The following is a 27,324-nucleotide window of genomic DNA, read 5'->3' as shown; positions in this document are numbered from 1 at the left end:
GTACCCCACAGAAGACTAAACGAACATTAGTCATGTCAACTTTAGTCCCTGGTTGCCGCATTAGGCAGCTTTTGGGCACCTTGAGGGGATTAAGTGATTTATGACCTGTTATGACAACAGACCGTTACAACTCCTCATCCAGGTCTGCATACAACAACACACAAAAAAAACACTGGTGGGCCAATGTAATTCAATACTGTATGGGGTGTAGCCCATGGTACAGTCACTTGATCCAGTCAAAGATTGACAAGTGAGCTGTATGTATTGGAACGTGAAGGTGAGTGCCCCTAACATGTTTTATTTTCTCTCTCTACTGTTTTGAGATGAAGTAGAGATAATAACCTATAATAGTAATATAGCTTTAATAATAATAATATAGCTTTAATAATTAGAATAATAATATAGCTTTAATAATAATAATAGTAAAATAGCATAATTACTTTCATATTGCATCACTAAAACAATTACTTCCAACTTCCTGCTCATTTCATAGGCAATTATTGCGAGAAAAAATAAGAAACCTGCACAGTGCTCTTGCTAGTATCGCTGCTCTTTATTAAGCTTTACGTATCAGCCTCAAGGCCTTAAAAAGCTCTGACGATGGCCTTGAGGCTGATACGTAAAGCTTAATAAAGAGCAGCGATACTAGCAGGAGCAGTGTGCTGGTTTCTTTTTTCTCATGTTATTCAATTGTTACCATGCACCTGCAACAAAGATAGCTCAGATCTGCATGTGCCTTTTGAATTTTTAAAAGAAAGTTACTGCACAATAGCCTTAAGTGTTTAAATCGATGACACAGTGACTAGATACACATTCACCACCTAAACCGCTGTCCATTTAATCCTATTACAAACAAGGAAACGTATTTTGTTTCAAGAAATCTAGTTTCAAAACAACCTCATCTCCAGCCAGGCTTAGTGTGCTGCATGGAACACCAAAACCCTGTCAGGGCAAATGTTATCAGAAAGCAAATAATCCTGCAGGTTGTGATTGAGATTTTAAATGGATCCCAATTGTGTGCTTTTGGTTAATGAATAGCAAAGTCTTAGAGGATCATTGAATGCCCCCATTTCATAAAAAGGTAGTATATTGAATTATCTTGATCAAAGGTCAAATTTAATGAATAAATGTTATTCTCAAACTGAAATATTACCATCTAAAGAGGTCTCAGCACAATAGTACAGAAGTGCAGAATTTCTAGACAGTTTTTAAATGTGTTAAATGTTTCATTGCATATTCATGGTAGTGCTTTGCACCTCGTTCCCCATTACAGAACATTACAAGTTAAGAATCAATCTGTGATTATGATGAGTTCTCTGTATGCACTCAATAAGTCAGATACAAACAAACCCTACAATGTCAAACTAATAAGAATAACTCCCTTGTAAAGGGCTTGTAGGTCTTTGGGCTCGCTGCTTGCCTTTCTGTGATGTGCACTTTGCATTTGAGGTAGACTAAATAATGACAGGATGTCTTAATCTTTCTGTTAGTTATTTTCTATCGTAATGGTGATTATTAGCTAAACTAGGCCAGGTCAAAAGTATGTGCAACTATTCATGTACAAATGATGCGTCTCTTTGAAGCTTGAGAAGTGGTGTGTTACCCAAGATGACCTGGAGCTAGCGCTGGACTTCACCATTTTCCAATTTAGATCCTGATCAAATAGGCATCTGATGAGCTGACCCAACTGTAGCCTGGACCATCTGCACAATGTAGGATATCAGCATGATAACCATTTATCAACACATTTCAAACAGATACCAAACACTATAGAGAAATATGATTCTCTCTTATGTTTGTCATATACATCCAGTTTTGTCGCCTTAATGTACAGTATTATCATAAATACTAAACCCTCATTGGTAAAGTTATTGCTTAAGTGGGTGAATCGACTCCTACTGAGACAGAATACATTCCCTTGATTCTCTGTGTAGAGCTGTTTTCCGCTGTGTTGTTTCTGTTTTTGTGTCAGTATAGTGACTAAATCAGAGCCCTGTACTAAACTGTGCTAGCTACTTAGTGATGAGAAAGTCCCTGATAGAGATGTGAGGCGAGGAGCAGCATTCAGACTCCTCTCCTCTCCTCTCCTCTCCTCTCCTCTCCTCTCCTCTCCTCTCCTCTCCTCTCCTCTCCTCTCCTCTCCTCTCCTCTCCTCTCCTCTCCTCTCCTCTCCTCTCCTCCTCTGGGTGGCCGTTACTAACTCACATGACTCCATTTCCATGGTTACTGAGGGCATAGACAAGGACCCAACAACTTGGGAAAATATGAATTAACAGATTAACATTTTAAAGGTTGCTCGCCATCTGAATTTCTGGGAGCAAGGAATGGAATAAAATCAGTTACTGTTAAAAGAGGTCAAATCTATTTCAACAGATAAAACACAGACATGCATGCATACTGAGAGTTTGCACACAGCCATGAACATGTAACATCTTAGTTTACACATTTACTGGCAACACTAACAACACCACCACCATCCTCTACAAACCAACCGCATGGTTTCAGTGTTCAAACGTCAACTATAGACATAGTGCTCTAACAAGATCAAACTCAATTCATAGTGCTTGCATTGATTTGCTTGCGGAACAAAAAATAGTGTTTGTCTGTGAGACAGGTGGCTGGAGATTCCAGATTCCCCTCTCTGATACTGAGGCCTACATGAATAATAGAACGTGGTAAGTTGGTGCCAGGATCAGGGCCTGCAAACACAGCTGCTCCCCTCAGCCTTCCAAGAATGAACAGCTCACCGGGAAGGGAAACAGGGAGACATGGCCTTCATGGGCCCCACCTGAGGACCTCAGACTGAACAACTAATCAAACCTGCGGGCTGAGAGGGAGAGAGGAGAGAAAAGAGAGGGAGCCTAGGGAAGGGAGAGGGAGAGAGGATAGAAGAGTAGAATGTTTGTGGTCCTCTGTAGCTCAATTGGTATAACATGGCGCTTGTAACGCCAGGGTAGTGGGTTCGATCCCCGGGACCACCCATACGTAAAAATGTATGCACACATGACTGTAAGTCGCTTTGGATAAAAGTGTCTGCTAAATGGCATATTATTATTATTATTAAGAGAGAGGGAGAGGAGGGAAGAGAGATGGCGAGAGGAGGGAAGAGAGAGGGAGAGAGGAGGGAAGAGAGAGAGAGAGAGAGAGAGAGAGAGAGAGAGAGAGAGAGAGAGAGAGAGAGAGAGAGAGAGAGAGAGAGAGAGGGAGAGAAGAGAGAGGGAGAGGAGGGGAGAGAGGGTGAGAAGGGAGGGAGAGAGGGAGAGGAGGCGAGAGAGAGAGAGAGGGGAGGGAGAGAGGGAGAGGAGGGAGAGAGGGAGAGAGAGGAGAGAAGAGAGAGGGAGAGAAAAGAGAGGGAGAGAGTGAGAGAAGAGAGAGGGAGAGGAGGGAGAGGAGAGAAGAGAGAGGGAGAGGAGGGCAGAGAGAGGGAGACTAGGGAAGGGAGAGGGAGAGAGGAGGGAAGAGAGAGGGAGAGAGGGGGGAGAAAGGAGAGAAGAGAGAGGAGGGGAAGAGAGAGGGGAAGAGAGAGGGGGAGGAGGGAGAGGGAGGGAAGAGATGGAGAGAGGGAGAGAAGAGAGAGGGAGAGAGGGGGAGAGAGAGGGGGAAGAGAGAGGTAGAGGAGAGAAGAGACAGGGAGACTAGGGAAGGGAGAGGGAGAGGGAGAGAGGAGGGAAGAGAGAGGGAGAGAGTAGGGGAGAGGGAGAAAGGAGAGAAGAGAGGGAGAGAGGAGAGAAGAGAGAGGGGGAGGAGGGAAGAGATGGAGAGAGGGAGGGGAGAGAAGAGGGAGAGAGGGGGAGAGAGAGGAGAGAGAGAGGGAGAGAAGAGAGAGGGAGAGAGGGAGAGGAGGGGGGGAAGAGAGAGGAGAGAAGAGAGAAGAGAGAGGGGGAGAGAGAGAGGGAAGAGAGAGGGGGAGGAGGGAAGAGATGGAGAGAGGGAGGGAAGAGAGAGGGAGAGGGAGAGAGGAGAGAGAGGGGGAGGGAGAGGAGAGAAGAGAGAGGGAGAGGGGGAGGAGGGAGAGAGAGAGAGATGAAGAGAGAGAGAGGGAGAGAAGAGAAGAGAGAGGGAGAGGAGGGAAGAGAGCCGGAGAGGAGAGAAGAGAGAGGGAGAGGAGAGAGAGGGAGAGGAGAGAAGAGAGAGGGAGAGGAGGGAAGAGAGAGGGAGAGGAGGGGAGAGAGGGAGAGAGGGAGAGGAGGCGAGAGAGAGAGGGAGAGAGGAGAGAGAGAGGGAGAGAAGAGAGAGGGAGAGAGGGAGAGGAGGGGGGAGAGGGGGAAGAGAGAGGTAGAGGAGAGAAGAGAGAGGGAGAGGAGGGAAGAGAGAGGGAGAGAGGAGGGGAGAAAGGAGAGAAGAGAGAGTGAAGGAAGCGAGAGAGGAGAGAAGAGAGAGGGGGAGAGAGAGAGGGAAGAGAGAGGGGGGAGGAGGGAAGAGATGGAGAGAGGGAGGGAAGAGAGAGGGAGAGGGAGAGAGGAGAGAGAGAGGGAGGGAGAGAGAGAGAGGGATAGAGAGGGAGAGAGGGAGGGAGAGAGAGAGAGAGGGATAGAGAGGGAGAGAGGGAAGAGAGGGAGAGAAGAGAGAGGGAGAGAAGAGAGAGGGAGAGAAGAGAAGAGGGATAGAGGGAAGAGAGATGGAGAGAGGAGGGAAGAGAGAGGGAGAGAGGAGGGAAGAGAGAGAGAGAGAGAGAGAGAGAGAGAGAGAGAGAGAGAGAGAGAGAGAGAGAGAGAGAGGGAGAGAAGAGAGAGGGAGAGGAGGGGAGAGAGGGAGAGGAGGGGAGAGAGGGAGAGAGAGGAGAGAAGAGAGAGGGAGAGAAAAGAGAGGGAGAGAGTGAGAGAAGAGAGAGGGAGAGGAGGGAGAGGAGAGAAGAGAGAGGGAGAGGAGGGCAGAGAGAGGGAGACTAGGGAAGGGAGAGGGAGAGAGGAGGGAAGAGAGAGGGAGAGAGGAGGGAAGAGAGAGAGAGAGAGAGAGAGAGAGAGAGAGAGAGAGAGAGAGAGAGGGAGAGAAGAGAGAGGGAGAGGAGGGGAGAGAGGGAGAGAAGGGAGGGGAGAGAGGGAGAGGAGGCGAGAGAGAGAGAGAGGGGGAGGGGAGAGAGGGAGAGGAGGGGAGAGAGGGAGAGAGAGGAGAGAAGAGAGAGGGAGAGAAAAGAGAGGGAGAGAGTGAGAGAAGAGAGAGGGAGAGGAGGGAGAGGAGAGAAGAGAGAGGGAGAGGAGGGCAGAGAGAGGGAGACTAGGGAAGGGAGAGGGAGAGAGGAGGGAAGAGAGAGGGAGAGAGGGGGGAGAAAGGAGAGAAGAGAGAGGGAGGGAAGAGAGAGGGAAGAGAGAGGGGAGGAGGGAGAGGGAGGGAAGAGATGGAGAGAGGGAGGAAGAGAGAGGGAGAGAGGAGAGAAGAGGGAGAGAGGGGAGGAGGAGGGGAGAGAGAGGGGGAAGAGAGAGGTAGAGGAGAGAAGAGACAGGGAGACTAGGGAAGGGAGAGGGAGAGAGGAGGGAAGAGAGAGGGAGAGAGTAGGGGAGAGGGAGAAAGGAGAGAAGAGAGGGAGAGAGGAGAGAAGAGAGAGGGGGAGGAGGGAAGAGATGGAGAGAGGGAGGGGAGAGAAGAGGGAGAGGGGGAGAGAGGGAGAGGAGGCGAGAGAGAGAGGGAGAGAGGAGAGAGAGAGGGAGAGAAGAGAGAGGGAGAGAGGAGAGGAGGGGGGAGGGGGAAGAGAGAGGTAGAGGAGGGAAGAGAGAGGGAGAGAGGAGGGAGAAAGGAGAGAAGAGAGAGTGAAGGAAGAGAGAGCGAGAGAGGAGAGAAGAGAGAGGGGGAGAGAGAGAGGGAAGAGAGAGGGGGAGGAGGGAAGAGATGAGAGAGAGGAGGGAAGAGAGAGGGAGAGGGAGAGAGGAGAGAGAGAGGGAGGGGAGAGAGAGAGAGAGGGAGAGGGAAGAGAGAGGGAGAGGAGAGAAGAGAGAGGGAGAGGGGGAGGAGGGAGAGAGAGAGAGATGAAGAGAGAGGGAGAGAGGGAAGAGAGAGGGGGGGAAGAGAGGGAGAGAAGAGAGAGGGAGAGAAGAGAGAGGGAGAGAAGAGAGAGGGAGAGAAGAGGGATAGAGGGAAGAGAGTGTGGGGGAAGAGAGGGAGAGAAGAGAAGAGGGAGAGAAGAGAAGAGAGAGGGAGAGGAGGGAAGAGAGCCGGAGAGGAGAGAAGAGAGAGGGAGAGGAGAGAGAGGGAGAGGAGAGAAGAGAGAGGGAGAGGAGGGAAGAGAGAGGGAGAGGAGGGAGAGAGGGAGAGAGGGAGAGGAGGCGAGAGAGAGAGGGAGAGAGGAGAGAGAGAGGGAGAGAAGAGAGAGGGAGAGAGGGAGAGGAGGGGGGAGGGGAAGAGAGAGGTAGAGGAGAGAAGAGAGAGGGAGAGGAGGGAAGAGAGAGGGAGAGAGGAGGGAGAAAGGAGAGAAGAGAGAGGAAGGAAGAGAGAGCGAGAGAGGAGAGAAGAGAGAGGGGGAGAGAGAGAGGGAAGAGAGAGGGGGAGGAGGGAAGAGATGGAGAGAGGGAGGGAAGAGAGAGGGAGAGGGAGAGAGGAGAGAGAGAGGGAGGGGAGAGAGAGAGAGAGGGAGAGGAGGGAAGAGAGAGGGAGAGGAGAGAAGAGAGAGGGAGAGGGGGAGGAGGGAGAGAGAGAGAGATGAAGAGAGAGGGAGAGAGGGAAGAGAGGGAGAGAAGAGAGACGGAGAGAAGAGAGAGGGAGAGAAGAGAAGAGGGATAGAGGGAAGAGAGTGTGGGGGAAGAGAGGGAGAGAAGAGAAGAGGGAGAGAAGAGAAGAGAGAGGGAGAGGAGGGAAGAGAGAGAGGGAGAGAGGAGAGAGAGAGGGAGGGAGAGAGAGAGGGAGAGGAGGGAAGAGAGAGGGAGAGGAGAGAAGAGAGAGGGAGAGGGGGAGGAGGGAGAGAGAGAGAGATGAAGAGAGAGGGAGAGAGGGAAGAGAGAGGGGGAAGAGAGGGAGAGAAGAGAGAGGGAGAGAAGAGAGAGGGAGAGAAGAGAAGAGGGATAGAGGGAAGAGAGTGTGGGGGAAGAGAGGGTGAGAAGAGAAGAGGGAGAGAAGAGAAGAGAGAGGGAGAGGAGGGAAGAGAGCCGGAGAGGAGAGAAGTGAGAGGGAGAGGAGAGAGAGGGAGAGGAGAGAAGAGAGAGGGAGAGAAGAGAGAGGGAGAGAGGGAGAGGAGGGGGGGGAGGGGGAAGAGAGAGGTAGAGGAGGGAAGAGAGAGGGAGAGAGGAGGGGAGAAAGGAGAGAAGAGAGAGTGAAGGAAGAGAGAGGAGAGAGGAGAGAAGAGAGAGGGGGAGAGAGAGAGGGAAGAGAGAGGGGGAGGAGGGAAGAGATGGAGAGAGGGAGGGAAGAGAGAGGGAGAGGGAGAGAGGAGAGAGAGAGGGAGGGGAGAGAGAGAGAGAGGGAGAGGAGGGAAGAGAGAGAGAGAGGAGAGAAGAGAGAGGGAGAGGGGGAGGAGGGAGAGAGAGAGAGATGAAGAGAGAGGGAGAGAGGGAAGAGAGAGGGGGGAAGAGAGGGAGAGAAGAGAGAGGGAGAGAAGAGAGAGGGAGAGAAGAGAGAGGGAGAGAAGAGAAGAGGGATAGAGGGAAGAGAGTGTGGGGGAAGAGAGGGAGAGAAGAGAAGAGGGAGAGAAGAGAAGAGAGAGGGAGAGGAGGGAAGAGAGCCGGAGAGGAGAGAAGAGAGAGGGAGAGGAGAGAGAGGGAGAGAGGGGGAGAGAGAGGGAGAGAGGAGAGAGAGAGGGAGAGAAGAGAGAGGGAGAGAGGGAGAGGAGGGGGGAGGGGGAAGAGAGAGGTAGAGGAGGGAAGAGAGAGGGAGAGAGGAGGGGAGAAAGGAGAGAAGAGAGAGTGAAGGAAGAGAGAGCGAGAGAGGAGAGAAGAGAGAGGGGGAGAGAGAGAGGGAAGAGAGAGGGGGAGGAGGGAAGAGATGGAGAGAGGGAGGGAAGAGAGAGGGAGAGGGAGAGAGGAGAGAGAGAGGGAGGAGAGAGAGAGAGAGGGGGAGAGGAGGGAAGAGAGAGGGAGAGGAGAGAAGAGAGAGGGAGAGGGGAGGAGGGAGAGAGAGAGAGATGAAGAGAGAGGAGAGAGGAAGAGAGAGGGGGGAAGAGAGGGAGAGAAGAGAGAGGGAGAGAAGAGAGAGGGAGAGAAGAGAAGAGGGATAGAGGGAAGAGAGAGTGGGGGAAGAGAGGGAGAGAAGAGAAGAGGGAGAGAAGAGAAGAGAGAGGGAGAGGAGGGAAGAGAGTCGGAGAGGAGAGAAGAGAGAGGAGAGAGAGAGAGAGGGAGAGGAGAGAAGAGAGAGAGGGAGAGAGGGAAGAGAGAGGGAGAGGAGGGGAGAGAGGGAGAGAGGGAGAGGAGGCGAGAGAGAGAGGGAGAGAGGAGAGAGAGAGGGAGAGAAGAGAGAGGGAGAGAGGGAGAGGAGGGGGGGAGGGGGAAGAGAGAGGTAGAGGAGAGAAGAGAGAGGGAGAGGAGGGAAGAGAGAGGGAGAGAGGAGGGGAGAAAGGAGAGAAGAGAGAGTGAAGGAAGAGAGAGTGAGAGAGGAGAGAAGAGAGAGGGGGAGAGAGAGAGGGAAGAGAGAGGGGGAGGAGGGAAGAGATGGAGAGAGGGAGGGAAGAGAGAGGGAGAGGGAGAGAGGAGAGAGAGAGGGAGGGGAGAGAGAGAGAGGGAGAGGAGGGAAGAGAGAGGGAGAGGAGAGAAGAGAGAGGGAGAGGGGGGAGGAGGGAGAGAGAGAGAGATGAAGAGAGAGGGAGAGAGGGAAGAGAGGGAGAGAAGAGAGAGGGAGAGAAGAGAGAGGGAGAGAAGAGAAGAGGGATAGAGGGAAGAGAGATGGAGAGAGGAGGGAAGAGAGAGGGAGAGAGGAGGGAAGAGAGAGAGAGAGAGAGAGAGAGAGAGAGAGAGAGAGAGAGAGAGAGAGAGAGAGAGAGAGAGAGAGAGAGAGAGAGAGAGAGAGAGGGGGAGAGAAGAAAGAGGGAGAGGAGGGGAGAGAGGGTGAGAAGGGAGGGAGAGAGGGAGAGGAGGCGAGAGAGAGAGAGAGAGAGAGAGAGAGGGGAGGGAGAGGGAGAGGAGGGGAGAGAGGGAGAGAGAGGAGAGAAGAGAGAGGGAGAGAAAAGAGAGGGAGAGAGTGAGAGAAGAGAGAGGGAGAGGAGGGAGAGGAGAGAAGAGAGAGGGAGAGGAGGGCAGAGAGAGGGAGACTAGGGAAGGGAGAGGGAGAGAGGAGGGAAGAGAGAGGGAGAGAGGGGGGGGAGAAAGGAGAGAAGAGAGAGGGAGGGGAAGAGAGAGGGGAAGAGAGAGGGGGAGGAGGGAGAGGGAGGGAAGAGATGGAGAGAGGGAGGGAAGAGAGAGGGAGAGAGGAGAGAAGAGGGAGAGAGGGGGAGAGGAGGGGAGAGAGAGGGGGAAGAGAGAGGTAGAGGAGAGAAGAGACAGGGAGACTAGGGAAGGGAGAGGGAGAGAGGAGGGAAGAGAGAGGGAGAGAGTAGGGGAGAGGGAGAAAGGAGAGAAGAGAGGGAGAGAGGAGAGAAGAGAGAGGGGAGGAGAAGAGATGGAGAGAGGGAGGGAGAGAAGAGGGAGAGAGGGGGGAGAGAGGGAGAGGAGGCGAGAGAGAGAGGGAGAGAGGAGAGAGAGAGGGAGAGAAGAGAGAGGGAGAGAGGGAGAGGAGGGGGGAGGGGGAAGAGAGAGGTAGAGGAGGGAAGAGAGAGGGAGAGAGGAGGGGAGAAAGGAGAGAAGAGAGAGTGAAGGAAGAGAGAGCGAGAGAGGAGAGAAGAGAGAGGGGAGAGAGAGAGGGAAGAGAGAGGGAGGAGGGAAGAGATGGAGAGAGGGAGGGAAGAGAGAGGGAGAGGGAGAGAGGAGAGAGAGAGGGAGGGAGAGAGAGAGAGAGGGAGAGGAGGGAAGAGAGAGGGAGAGGAGAGAAGAGAGAGGGAGAGGGGGGAGGAGGGAGAGAGAGAGAGATGAAGAGAGAGGGAGAGAGGGAAGAGAGAGGGGGGAAGAGAGGGAGAGAAGAGAGAGGGAGAGAAGAGAGAGGGAGAGAAGAGAGAGGGAGAGAAGAGGGATAGAGGGAAGAGAGTGTGGGGGAAGAGAGGGAGAGAAGAGAAGAGGGAGAGAAGAGAAGAGAGAGGGAGAGGAGGGAAGAGAGTCGGAGAGGAGAGAAGAGAGAGGGAGAGGAGAGAGAGGGAGAGGAGAGAAGAGAGAGGGAGAGGAGGGAAGAGAGAGGGAGAGGAGGGAGAGAGGGAGAGAGGGAGAGGAGGGAGAGAGAGAGGGAGAGAGGAGAGAGAGAGGGAGAGAAGAGAGAGGGAGAGAGGGAGAGGAGGGGGAGGGGGAAGAGAGAGGTAGAGGAGAGAAGAGAGAGGGAGAGGAGGGAAGAGAGAGGGAGAGAGGAGGGAGAAAGGAGAGAAGAGAGAGTGAAGGAAGAGAGAGCGAGAGAGGAGAGAAGAGAGAGGGGGAGAGAGAGAGGGAAGAGAGAGGGGAGGAGGGAAGAGATGGAGAGAGGAGGGAAGAGAGAGGGAGAGGGAGAGAGGAGAGAGAGAGGGAGGGAGAGAGAGAGAGAGGGAGAGGAGGGAAGAGAGAGGGAGAGGAGAGAAGAGAGAGGAGAGGGGAGGAGGGAGAGAGAGAGAGATGAAGAGAGAGGGAGAGAGGGAAGAGAGGGAGAGAAGAGAGACGGAGAGAAGAGAGAGAGGGAGAGAAGAGAAGAGGGATAGAGGGAAGAGAGTGTGGGGGAAGAGAGGGAGAGAAGAGAAGAGGGAGAGAAGAGAAGAGAGAGGGAGAGGAGGGAAAATAGAGAGGGAGAGAGGAGAGAGAGAGGGAGGGGAGAGAGAGAGGGAGAGGAGGGAAGAGAGAGGGAGAGGAGAGAAGAGAGAGGGAGAGGGGGAGGAGGGAGAGAGAGAGAGATGAAGAGAGAGGGAGAGAGGGAAGAGAGAGGGGGGGAAGAGAGGGAGAGAAGAGAGAGGGAGAGAAGAGAGAGGGAGAGAAGAGAGAGGGAGAGAAGAGAAGAGGGATAGAGGGAAGAGAGGTGGGGAAGAGAGGGTGAGAAGAGAAGAGGGAGAGAAGAGAAGAGAGAGGGAGAGGAGGGAAGAGAGCCGGAGAGGAGAGAAGGAGAGGGAGAGGAGAGAGAGGGAGAGGAGAGAAGAGAGAGGGAGAGAAGAGAGAGGGAGAGAGGGAGAGGAGGAGGGAGGGGGGAAGAGAGAGGTAGAGGAGGGAAGAGAGAGGGAGAGAGGAGGGGAGAAAGGAGAGAAGAGAGAGGAAGGAAGAGAGAGCAAGAGAGGAGAGAAGAGAGAGGGGGAGAGAGAGAGGGAAGAGAGAGGGGGAGGAGGGAAGAGATGGAGAGAGGGAGGGAAGAGAGAGGGAGAGGGAGAGAGGAGAGAGAGAGGGGGGGGAGAGAGAGAGAGAGGAGAGGAGGGAAGAGAGAGAGAGAGGAGAGAAGAGAGAGGGAGAGAGGAGGAGGGAGAGAGAGAGAGATGAAGAGAGAGGGAGAGAGGGAAGAGAGAGGGGGAAGAGAGGGAGAGAAGAGAGAGGGAGAGAAGAGAGAGGGAGAGAAGAGAGAGGGAGAGAAGAGAAGAGGGATAGAGGGAAGAGAGGGTGGGGGAAGAGAGGGAGAGAAGAGAAGAGGGAGAGAAGAGAAGAGAGAGGGAGAGGAGGGAAGAGAGCCGGAGAGGAGAGAAGAGAGAGGGAGAGGAGAGAGAGGGAGAGAGGGGGAGAGAGAGGGAGAGAGGAGAGAGAGAGAGAGGGAGAGAAGAGAGAGGGAGAGAGGGAGAGGAGGGGGAGGGGGAAGAGAGAGGTAGAGGAGGGAAGAGAGAGGGAGAGAGGAGGGGAGAAAAGGAGAGAAGAGAGAGTGAAGGAAGAGAGAGGAGAGAGGAGAGAAGAGAGAGGGGGAGAGAGAGAGGAAGAGAGAGGGGAGGAGGGAAGAGATGGAGAGAGGGAGGGAAGAGAGAGGAGAGGGAGAGAGGAGAGAGAGAGGGAGGGAGAGAGAGAGAGAGGGAGAGGAGGGAAGAGAGAGGGAGAGGAGAGAAGAGAGAGGGAGAGGGGGAGGAGGGAGAGAGAGAGAGATGAAGAGAGAGGGAGAGAGGGAAGAGAGAGGGGGGGAAGAGAGGGAGAGAAGAGAGAGGGAGAGAAGAGAGAGGGAGAGAAGAGAAGAGGGATAGAGGGAAGAGAGTGTGGGGGAAGAGAGGGAGAGAAGAGAAGAGGGAGAGAAGAGAAGAGAGAGGGAGAGGAGGGAAGAGAGCCGGAGAGGAGAGAAGAGAGAGGGAGGAGAGAGAGGGAGAGGAGAGAAGAGAGAGGGAGAGGAGGGAAGAGAGAGGGAGAGGAGGGGAGAGAGGGAGAGAGGGAGAGGAGGCGAGAGAGAGAGGAGAGAGGGAGAGAGAGAGGGAGAGAAGAGAGAGGGAGAGAGGGAGAGGAGGGGGGAGGGGGAAGAGAGAGGTAGAGGAGAGAAGAGAGAGGGAGAGGAGGGAAGAGAGAGGGAGAGAGGAGGGGAGAAAGGAGAGAAGAGAGAGTGAAGGAAGAGAGAGCGAGAGAGGAGAGAAGAGAGAGGGGAGAGAGAGAGGGAAGAGAGAGGGGGAGGAGGGAAGAGATGGAGAGAGGGAGGGAAGAGAGAGGGAGAGGGAGAGAGGAGAGAGAGAGGGAGGGGAGAGAGAGAGAGGAGAGGAGGGAAGAGAGAGGGAGAGGAGAGAAGAGAGAGGGAGAGGGGGAGGAGGGAGAGAGAGAGAGATGAAGAGAGAGGAGAGAGGGAAGAGAGGAGAGAAGAGAGAGGGAGAGAAGAGAGAGGGAGAGAAGAGAAGAGGGATAGAGGGAAGAGAGATGGAGAGAGGAGGGAAGAGAGAGGGAGAGAGGAGGGAAGAGAGAGAGAGAGAGAGGAGAGAGAGAGAGAGAGAGAGAGAGAGAGAGAGAGAGAGAGAGAGAGAGAGAGAGAGAGAGAGAGAGAGAGGGAGAGAAGAAGAGGGAGAGGAGGGGGAGAGAGGGTGAGAAGGGAGGGAGAGAGGGAGGAGAGAGAGAGAGAGAGAGAGGGAGGGGAGAGAGGAGAGGAGGGGAGAGAGGGAGAGAGAGGAGAGAAGAGAGAGGGAGAGAAAAGAGAGGAGAGAGGAGAGAAGAGAGAGGGAGAGGAGAGAGGAGAGAAGAGAGAGGGAGAGGAGGGAGAGAGAGGGAGATAGGGAAGGGAGAGGGAGAGAGGAGGGAAGAGAGAGGGAGAGAGGAGGGAAGAGAGAGAGAGAGAGAGAGAGAGAGAGAGAGAGAGAGAGAGAGGGAGAGAAGAGAGAGGGAGAGGAGGGGAGAGAGGGGGAGAAGGGGAGGGAGAGAGGAGAGGAGGGAGAGAGAGAGAGAGGGGAGGGGGAGAGAGGGAGAGGAGGAGAGAGGGAGAGAGAGGAGAGAAGAGAGAGGGAGAGAAAAGAGAGGGAGAGAGAGAGAAGAGAGAGGGAGAGGAGGGAGAGGAGAGAAGAGAGAGGGAGAGGAGGGCAGAGAGAGGGAGACTAGGGAAGGGAGAGGGAGAGAGGAGGGAAGAGAGAGGGAGAGAGGGGGAGAAAGGAGAGAAGAGAGAGGGAGGGGAAGAGAGAGGGAAGAGAGAGGGGAGGAGGGAGAGGGAGGGAAGAGATGGAGAGAGGGAGGGAAGATAGAGGGAGAGAGGAGAGAAGAGGGAGAGAGGGGCAGAGGAGGGAGAGAGAGGGGGAAGAGAGAGGTAGAGGAGAGAAGAGACAGGGAGACTAGGGAAGGGAGAGGGAGAGAGGAGGGAAGAGAGAGGGAGAGAGTAGGGGAGAGGGAGAAAGGAGAGAAGAGAGGGAGAGAGGAGGGGAGAAAGGAGAGAAGAGAGAGTGAAGGGAAGAGAGAAGAGAGAGGGGGGAGAGAGAGGGAAGAGAGAGGGGGGAGGAGGGAAGAGATGGAGAGAGGGAGGGAAGAGAGAGGGAGAGGGAGAGAGGAGAGAGAGAGGGAGGGGAGAGAGAGAGAGAGAGAGGAGAGGAGGGAAGAGAGAGGGAGAGGAGAGAAGAGAGAGGGAGAGGGGGAGGAGGGAGAGAGAGAGAGATGAAGAGAGAGGAGAGAGGGAAGAGAGAGGGGGAAGAGAGGGAGAGAAGAGAGAGGGAGAGAAGAGAGAGGGAGAGAAGAGAGAGGGAGAGAAGAGAAGAGGGATAGAGGGAAGAGAGTGTGGGGGAAGAGAGGGAGAGAAGAGAAGAGGGAGAGAAGAGAAGAGAGAGGAGAGGAGGGAAGAGAGGGAGAGGAGAGAAGAGAGAGGGAGAGGAGAGAGAGGGAGAGTGAGAGTAGAGAGAGGGAGAGGAGGGAAGAGAGAGGGAGAGGAGGGGGAGGAGAGAGGGAGAGGAGGGAGAGAGAGGGAGAGAGGAGAGAGAGAGGGAGAGAAGAGAGAGGGAGAGAGGGAGAGGAGGGGGGGAGGGGGAAGAGAGAGGTAGAGGAGAGAAGAGAGAGGGAGAGGAGGGAAGAGAGAGGGAGAGAGGAGGGAGAAAGGAGAGAAGAGAGAGTGAAGGAAGAGAGAGCGGAGAGAGGAGAGAAGAGAGAGGGGAGAGAGAGAGGGAAGAGAGAGGGGGAGGAGGGAAGAGATGGAGAGAGGGAGGGAAGAGAGAGGGAGAGGGAGAGAGGAGAGAGAGAGGGAGGGGAGAGAGAGAGAGAGGGAGAGGAGGGAAGAGAGAGGGAGAGGAGAGAAGAGAGAGGGAGAGGGGAGGAGGGAGAGAGAGAGAGATTGAAGAGAGAGGGAGAGAGGGAAGAGAGGGAGAGAAGAGAGAGGGAGAGAAGAGAGAGGGAGAGAAGAGAAGAGGGATAGAGGGAAGAGAGTGTGGGGGAAGAGAGGGAGAGAAGAGAAGAGGGAGAGAATAGAAGAGAGAGGGAGAGGAGGGAAGAGAGAGAGGGAGAGAGGAGAGAGAGAGGAGGGGAGAGAGAGAGGGAGAGGAGGGAAGAGAGAGTGGAGAGGAGAGAAGAGAGAGGAGAGGAGGAGGGAGAGAGAGAGAGATGAAGAGAGAGGGAGAGAGGGAAGAGAGAGGGGGGAAGAGAGGGAGAGAAGAGAGAGAGGAGAGAAGAGAGAGGGAGAGAAGAGAAGAGGGATAGAGGGAAGAGAGTGTGGGTGAGGAGAGGGAGAGAAGAGAAGAGGGAGAGAAGAGAAGAGAGAGGGAGAGGAGGGAAGAGAGATCGGAGAGGAGAGAAGTGAGAGGGAGAGGAGAGAGAGGGAGAGGAGAGAAGAGAGAAGGAGAGAAGAGAGAGGAGAGAGGGAGAGGAGGGGGAGGGGGAAGAGAGAGGGAGAGGAGGGAAGAGAGAGGGAGAGAGGAGGGGAGAAAGGAGAGAAGAGAGAGTGAAGGAAGAGAGAGCGAGAGAGGAGAGAAGAGAGAGGGGGAGAGAGAGAGGGAAGAGAGAGGGGGAGGAGGGAAGAGATGGAGAGAGGGAGGGAAGAGAGAGGGAGAGGGAGAGAGGAGAGAGAGAGGGAGGGGAGAGAGAGCGAGAGGGAGAGGAGGGAAGAGAGAGGGAGAGGGGGAGTAGGGAGAGAGAGAGATGAAGAGAGAGGGAGAGAGGGAAGAGAGAGGGGGAAGAGAGGGAGAGAAGAGAGAGGGAGAGAAGAGAGAGGGAGAGAAGAGAGAGGGAGAGAAGAGAAGAGGGATAGAGGGAAGAGAGTGTGGGGGAAGAGAGGGAGAGAAGAGAAGAGGGAGAGAAGAGAAGAGAGAGGGAGAGGAGGGAAGAGAGCCGGAGAGGAGAGAAGAGAGAGGGAGAGGAGAGAGAGGGAGAGGAGAGAAGAGAGAGGGAGAGGAGGGAAGAGAGAGGGAGAGGAGGGGAGAGAGGGAGAGGAGGCGAGAGAGGGAGAGAGGAGAGAGAGAGGGAGAGAAGAGAGAGGGAGAGAGGGAGAGGAGGGGGGGGGGGGAAGAGAGAGGGAGAGGAGAGAAGAGAGAGGGAGAGGAGGGAAGAGAGAGGGAGAGAGGAGGGGAGAAAGGAGAGAAGAGAGAGTGAAGGAAGAGAGAGCGAGAGAGGAGAGAAGAGAGAGGGGGAGAGAGAGAGGGAAGAGAGAGGGGGAGGAGGGAAGAGATGGAGAGAGGGAGGGAAGAGAGAGGGAGAGGGAGAGAGGAGAGAGAGAGGGAGGGGAGAGAGAGAGAGAGGGAGAGGAGGGAAGAGAGAGGGAGAGGAGAGAAGAGAGAGGGAGAGGGGGAGGAGGGAGAGAGAGAGAGATGAAGAGAGAGGGAGAGAGGGAAGAGAGGGAGAGAAGAGAGAGGGAGAGAAGAGAGAGGGAGAGAACAGAAGAGGGATAGAGGGAAGAGAGTGTGGGGGAAGAGAGGGAGAGAAGAGAAGAGGGAGAGAATAGAAGAGAGAGGGAGAGGAGGGAAGAGAGAGAGGGAGAGAGGAGAGAGAGAGGGAGGGGAGAGAGAGAGGGAGAGGAGGGAAGAGAGAGGGAGAGGAGAGAAGAGAGAGGGAGAGGGAGGAGGGAGAGAGAGAGAGAGAAGAGAGAGGGAGAGGGAAGAGAGAGGGGGAAGAGAGGGAGAGAAGAGAGAGGGAGAGAAGAGAGAGGGAGAGAAGAGAGAGGGAGAGAAGAGAAGAGGGATAGAGGGAAGAGAGTGGGGGGGGGAAGAGAGGGAGAGAAGAGAAGAGGGAGAGAAGAGAAGAGAGAGGGAGAGGAGGGAAGAGAGAGAGGGAGAGAGGAGAGAGAGAGGGAGGGGAGAGAGAGAGGGAGAGGAGGGAAGAGAGAGGGAGAGGAGAGAAGAGAGAGGGAGAGGGGGAGGAGGGAGAGAGAGAGAGATGAAGAGAGAGGGAGAGAGGGAAGAGAGAGGGGGGGAAGAGAGGGAGAGAAGAGAGAGGGAGAGAAGAGAGAGGGAGAGAAGAGAGAGGGAGAGAAGAGAAGAGGGATAGAGGGAAGAGAGTGTGGGGGAAGAGAGGGAGAGAAGAGAAGAGGGAGAGAAGAGAAGAGAGAGGGAGAGGAGGGAAGAGAGCCGGAGAGGAGAGAAGAGAGAGGGAGAGGAGAGAGAGGGAGAGGAGAGAAGAGAGAGGGAGAGGAGGGAAGAGAGAGGGAGAGGAGGGGAGAGAGGGAGAGAGGGAGAGAGAGGAGAGAAGAGAGAGGGAGAGAAGAGAAGAGAGAGGGAGAGGAGGGAAGAGAGAGGGAGAGGAGAGAAGAGAGAGGGAGAGGAGGGAAGAGAGAGGGGGAGGAGGGAGAGAGAGAGAGAGGGAAGAAAGAGGGAGAGAGAGAGGGAAGAGAGAGGGGGAGGAGGGAAGAGATGGCGAGAGGGAGAGAAGAGAAGAGAGAGGGAGAGAGGGAAGAGAGAGGGGGGAAGAGAGGGAGAGAAGAGAGAGGGAGAGAAGAGAAGATGGGAGAGAAGAGAAGAGGGAGAGAAGGGGACATCTGTTCATACAAAAGTAGAGAGAAAACTAATTAAAGCGACTGGGTAAAGAAAGGAAGGGAGATGTAGGACTGTGTTTGTATTGTATTGAGGAGATATCCGTGACTGAGACATTACTTTCATATGATATGAAAGGACTGGACTACATATAAATAATACTCCAGCCATCATGTTGTAGTACTTGTAAGTCTCTTTGTCCAATGGGACCCAAGCTCTCAGCCCATGATTACGGAAATCAATTAGAGACCTGTGTACTCAAGCCTGCCTAATCAGCCCACCTTCCATCCACACAGGCCACGGGCCCATAGGATCTCACACTAATGTGACCCCATTACAGGGCCAGCCAGCACAGGCGACAGGACTAATGATGACAACCCATCTCCATCACCAGAAGACAGTCTCCCAGTGTCTCTCAGTGTCTCCCAGTGTCTCCCAGTCTCAGTGTCCTAAATGGGGGATGATGGCGTCAAACAGCTCTGAATGAATGGCGTACGTCAATGAATGGCGTACGTCAATGAATGGCGTACGTCAATGAATGGCGTACGTCAATGAATGGCGTACGTTAATGAATGGCGTACGTCAGTGAATGGTGTATGTCAGTGAATGGTGGCTAATAGATATATTTAGTTGTCCTCTCATATTACAACGACAGATATATTTAGTTGCCCTCTCATATTACAACGACAGATATATTTAGTTGCCCTCTCATATTACAACGACAGATATATTTAGTTGCCCTCTCATATTACAACGATATACATTTAGTGGTGAATCTGTAGTGACTCCACCCTGGCCGTTTCATCTCTACAGCGGTGTAGAAGGTTATCCTAATTACACCGCCTGCTATGAAGGGCTTCCTACACTACTAATTAGTTGTCTAAACGCTGTCTGAGCCTCATCAGCCGTGCTCATGGTTATCTGATTAACTGGATCTAACCACCTTGAGCGCCAGTGGGGATTCTGGCCTACATTCTGGAGCATGTAAATATTTATTGCCAAATTATACCACCACCTTGGGATTGTTTTCGCAATCTGGGCTTCTAGGGTCACTAAGAGAATTATTTGGCCACGGGATGGGACAGCATTGATAACAGCAGGCACTTTTGTTAAAATGACACATACAGATCAAATAGGGTAATAAATAGGGGAAGAAAAAAAGCTCCAACCCTGAGGTGCAGGGGTTACATGGCCCAGGTAGCATTTCAACCTTTAATAGCATTGTTTACACGAGGTTAACACTGGCGTCAGTAGGACGGCAAATAGGGTGGAGGCCTGATCATTGGCATGATAGTGGTTAATTGAGATAGAGAGAGAGAGAGAGAGAGAGAGAGAGAGAGAGAGAGAGAGAGAGAGAGAGAGAGAGAGAGAGAGAGAGAGAGAGAGAGAGAGAGAGAGAGAGAGAGAGAGAGAGAGAGAGAGAGAGAGAGAGAGAGAGAGAGAGAGAGAGAGAGAGAGATACAACACTGCCCCTTTAAGACAAAAAAAAAGCTCTTTACCAGACTCACTTTTCAAAGATGTCTAGAAATGTACATGTTTTGTGCCCTTATAGGAAGCAATCACTCCCCCATTGCTGACTACAAATGATCTATAACTGGACTAATAACTCACTAACTAGCAAAGGATATGAACAAATGTGCACGTGGCAACATGCAGCTCTCGCTTTGATCTGAAAACAAGCCCATCTTGGTTATGCCGCACCAGTCTGTGTAGAGTACTGAATGTTGTGAATGTCAATGCAATAGAATTCTACTCTGATGAGTTCTGGCTTCAACAAAATCTCTTGCATAGTTGGTTTTGCATACTAAGTCTTGCATAGTTTGTTTTGTTTCGGTATGTTGCATTGAAAGTGGCTAATATTGCGTTGATTCTATCACAATTCCCACAGTAAAGGGAAATGTTGATAGTGTTAACTAAGGGGGAAAACTCTAAAAAGTTGAGTGAAGTTCAATCTCGTGTTTCTCTGCGCGGGCTGATATTTCCTCTTCTTGGCATTCCCGGGAGAGCTGCGCGCTTAGAGGGAACATTGCTGTTCAGTGTCATCTTAATGTTCTAAGACGATATTATGCAACCTAAAGTTCTAACTCTGATGTGGTTTTGCTCTGGGCCCATATGTGGAAATAGTGGAGGAGTATCTCTCTCTCTCTCTCTCTCTCTCTCTCTCTCTCTCTCTCTCTCTCTCTCTCTCTCTCTCTCTTCTCTAGGGTGAAGGCCTGATCATTGGCATGATGGGGGTTAATTGAGTTGTGGGTTGGGGTGGTGTGGGGGGTTTTCTGTGTATGTGTGGAGGGATTTGTGTGTGTGTGGTTTAGCGAGTGAAAGTATGACGACACATGACCTAGTGGCAGATTTGATCTTGTGATAGCTTCTGTCTGGACTGCCAGCTCCGGCTGCTGTGGCCTTTGGCCTGTGGAATTCCCCCACTTAGGACCAGGGTATTTTAGGGATGAGAGAGAGAGAGAGAGAGAGAGAGAGAGAGAGAGAGAGAGAGAGAGAGAGAGAGAGAGAGATACCCCCACCTCAACCTCTTTTGACTGGACAGATAGAAAGACGTAGATAAGTCTGCTACCTTTCTGAGATCACTTGGTGTACTGTAGGTGGCGTGAACGATACAGTGTACATACAGTGGCTTGCGAAAGTATTCACCCCCATTGGCATTTTTCCTATTTTGTTGCCTTACAACATGGAATTGAAATTGATTTTTTGGGGGTTTGTATCATTTGATTTACACAACATGCCTACCACTTTGAAGATGCAAAATACTTTTTTTTGTGAAACAAACAAAACAGAAAACTTGTTTGTGCTTTGACTAGGCCATTCCAAGACATTTAAAAGTTTCCCCTTAAACCACTCGAGTGTTGCTTTAGCAGTATGCTTAGGGTCATTGTCCTGCTGGAAGGTGAACCTCCGTCCCAGGCTCAAATCTCTGGAAGACTGAAACTGGTTTCCCTCAAGAATTTCCCTGTATTTAGCGCCATCCATCATTCCTTCAATTCTGACCAGTTTCCCAGTCCCTGCCAATGAAACACATCCCCACAGCATGATGCTGCCACCACCATGCTTCACTGTGGGGATGATGTTCTCGGGGTGATGAGAGGTGTTGGGTTTGCGCCAGATATAGCGTTTTCCTTGATGGCAAGAAAGCTCAATTTTTGTCTCATCTGACCAGAGTACCTTCTTCCATTTGTTTGGGGCGTCTCCCACATGCCTTTTGGCAAACACCAAACGTGTTTGCTTATTTTTTTCTTTAAGCAATGGCTTTTTTCTGCCCATTCTTCTGTAAAGCCCAGCTCTGTGGAGTGTAAAGCTTAAAGTGGTCCTATGGACAGACACTCCAATCTCCGCTGTGGAGCTTTGCAGCTCCTTCAGGGTTATCTTTGGTCTCTTTGTTGCCTCTCTGATTAATGCCCTCCTTGCCTGGTCCGTGAGTTTTGGTGGGCGGCCCTCTCTTGGCAGGTTTGTTGTGGTGCCATATTCTTTCCATTTTTTAATAATGCTCCACGGGATGTTCAAAGTTTCTGATATTTTTTTATAACCCAACCCTGATCTGTACTTCTCCACAACTTTGTCCCTGACCTGTTTGGAGAGCTTCTTGGTCTTCATGGTGCTGCTTGCTTGGTGGTGCCCCTTGCTTAGTGGTGTTGCAGACTCTGGGGCCTTTCAGAACAGGTGTATATATACTGAGATCATGTGACAGATCATGTGACACTTAGAGTGCACACAGGTGGACGTTATTTAACTAATTAGATGACTTCTGAAGGTAATTGGTTGCACCAGATGTTATTTAAGGGCTTCATAGTGTCATGAGCCCTCTCACTCCACCGGGTTACCACCTTAATTTGTTTCCACTATCTTCCACTCTGCTCACCTCCCTCTCTCTACTCAGCCTAACTAGCTCCACCTGTCCCTGCTCTGCTCGGCTCTAATTACTCTGCCAGCTGCGCTGCATTACCCACTAACCTCTCCCAGTATTTAAGGCCCTGTCTTTCAGCTCTCCGGTGTCAGATCGTCTGCAAAGCTCACACCCGGAACCTGTTTGCTCGCGCTTCTGGCTCACCCTGGTTTTGTGACCCCGGACCTGCCTGTTTTTTGGATACTCTTCTGCCTCAGGAGATCCAGACCTGCTTCTGCCATTACGACTCCTGACTACTCTTCAATCCCGGTAACTCTGACCAGCCTTCTGCCTTGCTACTACGTATTTTGGATTTCCCTTGTACTGTACTGCTGCCTGGTTTCATTCCGCCCTGTTGTGTCTGTGTCTCCCCCCCCCCAGGACTTCTGGACCACCCACCACCGGCTTCATAGGACGCATCGCTGCCACTGGGGGGGGCACAGACCCAGCGCATTGGACGGGATCCCTGTTACCCCTGGAGCCTTCATTCACTCCCTACTTCCCTTTTCCCTTAAGTTTAATAAACTTTCTGGTGTGACGCAATTGTGGTCCTCTGGTCGTCTGTCTGAACCGTGACAGTACGATCTGACCATTATGGACTCAGCGCACACTTTCCCGACATGGAAACCGATGAGCATGAGCAGCAGTTCCAGCAGCAGCAACAACAACTCGCCATGATCATTCAACTCCTCACCAACCTTACCCCAGCCAGTCTGCCCACCAGCCCAGCCCCCGAGTTACCTGCCCCGGTCATTGCAGCCGCTGCTCCGGAACCCAAGATTGGAAACCCCGAGCGGTTCAACGGCGATTCAACCCAGGTCCGGCCATTCCTGACTAGCTGCCGACTTCAGTTCTCCTTGCAGCCAAGGACCTTCGCCACGGAGGGGGCTAAAGTTGGGTTTGCCATCACTCACCTGACGGGCCGAGCTCGACTCTGGGGAACAGCAGAGTTCGAACGTCAAACCCCGCATGTGCAACCTTCGACCTGTTTGCTGAGGAGATGCTGAAGGTGTTTGACCTGGATTCACCCACCGCAGAGGCGTCTCGTGAACTGTTCAGTATTCGACAAGGCAGACGTACAGTCGCAGACCATTCCATCGACTTCCGAACCCTGGCTAGACGAAGTTCTTGGAACACACCATCGTTGGTGGACGCGTTCTTCCATAGTTTGGCTGACTATATCAAGGACGAGTTGGTCTCCCATGAACTGCCTTCCACTCTTGATGAAGCCATCGCACTGACTGTCAGGATCGACAGAAGGATACAGACCCGTCGTCGTGAGAGGGGGCGCCAAGGTCCACCTACTACCGGCATTCGGAGAGATCCGACTGGGCTCCTGTCATCTACTGCCACTCACCCAGGTCAGCTTGATCAGTCTGAGCCTATGGAGATTGGGCGAGCCTCCCTCACTCCTGCAGAGCGCCAGCGCCGCTCACCTCAAACCTCTGCCTCTATTGTGGAGGTGATGGACATCGTGTGGTAACCTGCCCTTTAAAGGGCCGAAGCTCACCGGGCGTAGGGGGAGTCCGGTTGAGTTCAATGACCATCCAGTCCTCCGACCGCAAACCCCTGCTGCAAGTTCACCTCCGCCTCTCTGACTCAACTCACACCCTGGCTGCTCTGGTGGATTCTGGCGCCGAAGCCAACATAATGGACATCAAGCTGGCACGCCAACTGGGACTGGAGAACCTCCGTTTGACACCTCCTATTCCTGCCCGGGCACTGGACGGACACTTACTCGGATCGGTCACTCATGTCACGGCCCCGGTCTCGATGGGTCTGTCCGGAAACCATCAAGAAACTATCCAGTTTCACCTGCTCCCCTCTCCAGGCCAACCCCTCATCCTGGGTTACCCATGGCTCCGCCCGGCACAACCCTCAGCTCGACTGGGTGACCGGGGTGATCAGGGAGTGGGGAGAGGACTGCCACCGAACCTGCCTGCTTGCTGCCGCACTACCCCCTCGGCCAGTACCTACTAACTCCGCTCCTGACCTCTCCAATGTCCCAGAATGCTACCATGGTCTCAGAGAGGTGTTTAACAAAGCAAGAGCCACATCTCTGCCCCCTCACCGACCGTACGACTGTGCCATCGACCTCCTCCCTGGAACAGCTCCTCCAAGGGGTCGTCTTTATTCGTTGTCTGCTCCTGAAAGAAAGTCCATGGAGGACTACATCAATGGCTCTCTGTCCGCAGGATTAATCCGTTCATCTTCATCTCCTGCTGGTGCTGGCTTCTTCTTTGTGGGGAAGAAGGACGGATCTCTTCGCCCCTGCATCGACTACAGGGGACTCAACGACATCACAGTGAAGAACCGTTACCCTCTGCCTCTGCTCACCTCTGCTTTTGAGTTGCTCCAGGGAGCCACTGTTTTTACCAAGTTGGATCTCAGAAACGCTTACCACCTAGTGCGGATCCGGGAGGGAGATGAATGGAAAACCGCATTCAATACACCAACAGGCCACTACGAGTATCTGGTTATGCCTTTTGGCCTCACCAATGCTCCTGCTGTGTTCCAGGCTCTAGTGAATGATGTACTGCGGGACATGTTAAACAAGTTTGTCTTCGTTTACCTGGATGACATCTTAATTTACTCCAGAAACCTGTCTGAACACACCCGCCATGTCCAGCAAGTCCTTCATCGTCTTCTGGAGAATTCCCTCACGCCAAGGCAGAGAAATGTGAGTTTCACGTCAAGACAGTGGCCTTCCTGGGGTACATAGTGGCAGAAGGAAGTATCCAAATGGATCCTGCCAAAGTATCAGCAGTCACTTCATGGCCAGTTCCGGAGAACAGAAAGAAGCTGCAACAGTTTCTGGGGTTTGCTAACTTCTATAGGAAGTTTATCCGGAACTACAGTACCGTTGCTGCCCCTCTCACTGCTCTAACCAGCACCAAGCAACCCTTCACCTGGACCCCAGCAGCCGACAAAGCCTTCAGTACCCTCAAGGTGAGGTTCACCTCCGCTCCCATCCTCCAGATGCCTGATGTGGACCGGCAATTCATTGTGGAGGTGGACGCCTCGGATGTGGGAGTTGGTGCTGTGATTTCTCAGTGGGCTGCGGAGGATAGGAAGCTCCATCCCTGTGCCTTTTTCTCACGTCGGTTGTCCCCCTCTGAGTGCAATTACGACATAGGGAACCGTGAGCTGCTGGCTGTGAAGCTTGCCTTGGAGGAGTGGCGTCACTGGCTGGAGGGGTCCACCATTCCATTTCTCGTTTGGACCGATCATAAGAACTTGGAGTACATCCGCACGGCCAAAGCGGTTGAACTCCAGGCAGTCCCGCTGGGCCCTGTTCTTCACCAGGTTTAATTTCACTCTGTCATACCGGCCTGGATCACGCAACACCAAGCCAGACGCCCTCTCCCGTCAATTCCAGAAGGATGACACCCCCTCCAAGGACCCTGTGTCGATTCTGCCAAGTCCCTGCATCGTTGCAGCTCTGACCTGGGCTGTTGAGGAACAGGTGCTGGAGGCTCTCCGTAACCAGCCAGGTCCCAGCACTTGCCCAGCTGACCGCCTTTTTGTCCCCGAAGACCTGAGGTCCCAGGTCATTCAGTGGGGACATGACTCCCGCCTAGCTTGTCACCCTGGCTCCACCCGCACTTACAACCTGCTCGCCCAGAGGTTCTGGTGGCCCTCTCTGAGGAGGGATGTACGGGAATTCGTCCAAGCCTGCCCCATCTGCAACCAACACAAGTCGTCCTGCCAGCCCCCAGCCGGATTGCTGCAGCCCCTGCCTGTGCCCAGACGTCCCTGGTCTCACATCGCCCTTGACTTTGTCACGGGGCTGCCCCCTTCAAGTGGCATGACCGTCATTCTCACCATCGTTGACCGTTTCAGCAAGATGGCACACTTCATTCCCCTCCCCAAGCTCCCAACCGCCAAGGAGACCGCCCAGGTGGTCCTGGAACACGTCTTCCGGATCCACGGACTGCCAAGGGATGTTGTTTCTGACCGTGGTCCACAATTCTCCTCCGCTTTTTGGAAGGAGTTCTGTCACCTGCTGGGAGCCACAGTCAGTCTGACTTCCGGATTCCATCCCCAATCCAATGGGCAGTCAGAGCGGGCTAATCAGGAGCTCGAGAAGGCACTGCGATGCATGACTTCACGCAACCCCCACTCCTGGTCGCAGCAATTGACATGGGTGGAGTACGCACACAATTCTCTGACCTGCTCTGCCATCGGTATGTCCCCTTTCCAATGTGTTTATGGATACCAGCCTCCTCTATTTGCCAGCCAGGAGGAGGAGGTTACTTGCCCATCTGCACTTGCTTTTGCCCGTCGATGTCGCCGCACCTGGTCACAAGCCCGAGCCACACTCCTCAGGTCCGTTGCCAGCTACACTACCGGGGCCAACCGTCGGAGAATTCCTGCTCCCACCTACCATGTTGGTCAAAGGGTGTGGTTGTCATCGAAGAACCTGCCACTCAGGGTGGAGTCGCAGAAGCTGGCACCTCGGTTCATTGGCCCATTCCCTATCATAAGAGTGATTAGCCCAACTGCTGTCCGGCTCCAACTGCCTAATTCCCTGAGGGTGCACCCCACTTTCCATGTGTCTAAGATTAAGCCCATCCATGAGAGTCCGCTGGTCCCTGCTGCGCCTGGTCCTCCTCCTCCACGGCTCGTCGATGGTGGTCTGGTTTACACCGTCCGCCGCCTGCTTCGGTCCAGACGGAGGGGTAGGGGTCTCCAGTACCTCATTGACTGGGAGGGCTATGGACCTGAGGAAAGGACCTGGGTGCCAGCTAGTCGGATTGTGGATAGGACTCTCATCACCGCTTTCCACCAACGGCATCCGGATCAACCTGCAATCCGTAGAGGCCGCCCCAGAGGGGTCCCCTAACCGTCCGGCCCGCTCGGCTTCCTGTCCTGTGCCTGATCCTGTCTCGGGACCTGTCCCATCTCCCGACCACGGCCCTCCGGCTTCCTCCGAGGATGAGGACGTTCACTCGGACCGTTCGGAGGAGTTCTAGCCCTCCTCCGGCTCCCCTCCTCCCGCCCGGCGTGGTGTTGCTCTTGGGACTTCTGGGGCCGTCCCCTTGGGGGGTTCTGTCATGAGCCCTCTCACTCCACCGGGTTACCACCTTAATTTGTTTCCACTATCTTCCACTCTGCTCACCTCCCTCTCTCTACTCAGCCTAACTAGCTCCACCTGTCCCTGCTCTGCTCGGCTCTAATTACTCTGCCAGCTGCGCTGCATTACCCACTAACCTCTCCCAGTATTTAAGGCCCTGTCTTTCAGCTCTCCGGTGTCAGATCGTCTGCAAAGCTCACACCCGGAACCTGTTTGCTCGCGCTTCTGGCTCACCCTGGTTTTGTGACCCCCGGACCTGCCTGTTTTTTGGATACTCTTCTGCCTCAGGAGATCCAGACCTGCTTCTGCCATTACGACTCCTGACTACTCTTCAATCCCGGTAACTCTGACCAGCCTTCTGCCTTGCTACTACGTATTTTGGATTTCCCTTGTACTGTACTGCTGCCTGGTTTCATTCCGCCCTGTTGTGTCTGTGTCTCCCCCCCCCCAGGACTTCTGGACCACCCACCACCGGCTTCATAGGACGCATCGCTGCCACTGGGGGGGGCACAGACCCAGCGCATTGGACGGGATCCCTGTTACCCCTGGAGCCTTCATTCACTCCCTACTTCCCTTTTCCCTTAAGTTTAATAAACTTTCTGGTGTGACGCAATTGTGGTCCTCTGGTCGTCTGTCTGAATCGTGACACATAGCAAAGTGGGTGAATACATATGCACGCACCACTTTTCCGTTATTGATTTTTTTGAATATTTTGAAACAAGTTATTTCACTTCACCAATTTGGACTATTTTGTCTATGTCCATTACATGAAATCCAAATAAAAATCCATTTAAATTACAGGTTGGAATAGGAAAAACCAAGGGGGATGAATACTTTTGCAAGATACTGTACTGTTCAGTATCATTTTAATGTTCTAAGAGGATTCATTCAGCGCCCCCAAATACAACCTAATGTTCTAACTCTGATGTTTTGCTCTGGGCCCATACATGGGTGCCAAGTGACCATGTGGAAATATGACTATTGATTTCACCTCTGTTGCTATGCAGATAGTGGAGGAGTATCAACGTAGCATACCACAGCTCAATCCCCTCTCTCTCTCTCTCTCTCTCCGAATTAAAAGTAGTTTAGTGCTTAACT

The 27,324-nt window shown here is 53.2% G+C and overlaps 1 protein-coding gene across 1 annotated transcript in view; it reads right to left on the bottom strand.

The window, feature by feature from the left end:
• LOC121555142 (rho GTPase-activating protein 15-like) overlaps positions 1 to 27,324 on the bottom strand; it is an 88,180-nt gene that overhangs the window by 12,347 nt on the left and 48,509 nt on the right. The gene's annotated exons all lie outside the window — the stretch shown is intronic.

The sequence above is a fragment of the Coregonus clupeaformis genome, chromosome 40, assembly GCF_020615455.1.
Source record: "Coregonus clupeaformis isolate EN_2021a chromosome 40, ASM2061545v1, whole genome shotgun sequence".
Taxonomy (NCBI): domain Eukaryota; kingdom Metazoa; phylum Chordata; class Actinopteri; order Salmoniformes; family Salmonidae; genus Coregonus; species Coregonus clupeaformis.
This window is presented reverse-complemented; position numbering and strand designations above follow the sequence as displayed.